We start from the raw sequence: 2,432 nt of genomic DNA, 5'->3' as shown, positions 1-2,432 counted from the left end.
ACCTAGTTATTTTCTAAGATTTCATCAGGTCGATGGTCGAAAATCCATTTCATTCACTTTGCGATCAATTTCAATCAGTTCGTGGTCATTTCCATGCATTTCACCGTCAATTCCCTCCACTTCACGGACAATTCCATGCATTTCACGGTCATCCCAAACTATTTCGTGTTGATTCACGATCGTTTCGAGGCATTTCGCGGTCAATTCCCTTCACTTCACGATCATTTGTATGCATTTTGCGCTCAAATCGCTTCAAACCAGGATCAATACCATGCACTTCACGGTCATCCCAAACAATTAGGTGTTGATTCAGTCAATTCTACACATTTGCGGTCAATTCCCTTCACTTCACGGTCAGTTGCATGCAACTGACCGCTGATCATGAATTGATGCGATTTGAGCGCGAAATGCATGCAAATGACAGTGAAGTGAAGGGAATTGACCGCGAAATGCCTCGAAACGACCGTGAATCAACACGGAATTGTTTGGAATGACCGTGAAATGCATGGGAATGATCATGGTTTGAAGCGAATTGACCGCGAAATGCCTCGAAACGACCGTGAATCAACACGGAATTATTTGGGACGACCGTGAAGTGCATGGGAATGATCATGGTTTGAAGCGAATTGACCGCGAAATGCATGCAACTGACCGTGAAGTGAGGCGAATTGACCGTGAAATGCCTCGAAACGACCGTGAATCAACACGGAATTGTTTGGAATGACCGCGAAATGCATGGGAATGATCATGGTTTGAAGCGAATTGACCGCGAAATGCATGTAAATGACCGTGGAGTGAAGCGAATTGACCGCGAAATGCCTCGAAACGACCGTGAATCAACACGGAATTGTTTGGGACGACCGTGAAGTGCATGGGAATGATCATGGTTTGAAGCGAATTGATCGCGAAATGCATGCAACTGACCGTGGAGTGAAGGGAATTGACCGCGAAATGCCTCGAAACGACCGTGAATCAACACGGAATTGTTTGGGATGACCGCGAAATGCATAGGAATGATCATGGTTTGAAGCGATTTGACCGCGAAATGCATGCAAATGACCGTGGAGTGAAGGGAATTGACCGCGAAATGCCTCGAAACGACCGTGAATCAACACGGAATTGTTTGGGATGACCGCGAAATGCATGGGAATGATCATGGTTTGAAGCGATTTGACCGCGAAATGCATGCAAATGACCGTGGAGTGAAGGGAATTGACCGCGAAATGCCTCGAAACGACCGTGAATCAACACGAAATTGTTTGGGATGACCGCGAAATGCATAGGAATGATCATGGTTTGAAGCGATTTGATCACGAAATGCATGCAAATGACCGTGGAGTGAAGGGAATTGACCGCGAAATGCCTCGAAACGCGAACGTGAATCAACACGGAATTGTTTGGGATGACCGCGAAATGCATAGGAATGATCATGGTTTGAAGCGATTTGTGCGAAATGCATGTAAATGGCCAGTGGAGTGAAGGGAATTGAGCATGAAATGTATGGAAACCGTGAATCACACGGAATTGTTTGGGACGGCAAGTGAAGTGCATGAGAATGATCATGGTTTGAAGAGAATTGACCGCGAAATGCATGCAAATGACCGTGAAGTGAAGGGAATTGACCACGAAATGCCTCGAAACGACCGTGAATCAACACGGAATTGTTTGGGATGACCGCGAAATACATAGGAATGATCATGGTTTGAAGCGATTTAACCGTGAAATGCATGCAAATGGCCGTGGAGTAAAGGGAATTGACCGCGAAATGCCTCAAAACGACGTGAATCAACACGAATTGTTTGGAATGACCGCAAATGCATGGGAATGATCATGGTTTGAAGCGAATTGACGCGAAATGCATGTAATCGACCGTGAAGTGAGGCGAATTGACCGCGAAATGCCTCGAAACGACCGTGAATCAACACGGAATTGTTTGGAATGACCGCGAAATGCATGGGAATGATCATGGTTTGAAGCGAATTGACCGCGAAATGCATGAAAATGACCGTGGAGTGAAGCGAATTGACCGCGAAATGCCTCGAAACGACCGTGAATCAACACGGAATTGTTTGGGACAACTGTGAAGTGCATGGGAATGATCATGGTTTGAAGCGAATTGACCGCGAAATGCATGCAACTGACCGTGGAGTGAAGGGAATTGACCGCGAAATGCATGGGAATGATCATGGTTTGAAGCGAATTGACCGTGAAATGCATGTAAATGACCGTGGAGTGAAGCGAATTGACCGCGAAATGCCTCGAAACGACCGTGAATCAACACGGAATTGTTTGGGACGACCGTGAAGTGCATGGGAATGATCATGGTTTGAAGCGAATTGATCGCGAAATGCATGCAAATGACCGTGAAGTGAAGGGAATTGACCGCGAAATGCCTCGAAACGACCGTGAATCAACACGGAATTGTTTGGGAT

The sequence above is a fragment of the Magnolia sinica genome, chromosome 16, assembly GCF_029962835.1.
Source record: "Magnolia sinica isolate HGM2019 chromosome 16, MsV1, whole genome shotgun sequence".
NCBI classification, from domain to species: domain Eukaryota; kingdom Viridiplantae; phylum Streptophyta; class Magnoliopsida; order Magnoliales; family Magnoliaceae; genus Magnolia; species Magnolia sinica.
This window is presented reverse-complemented; position numbering follows the sequence as displayed.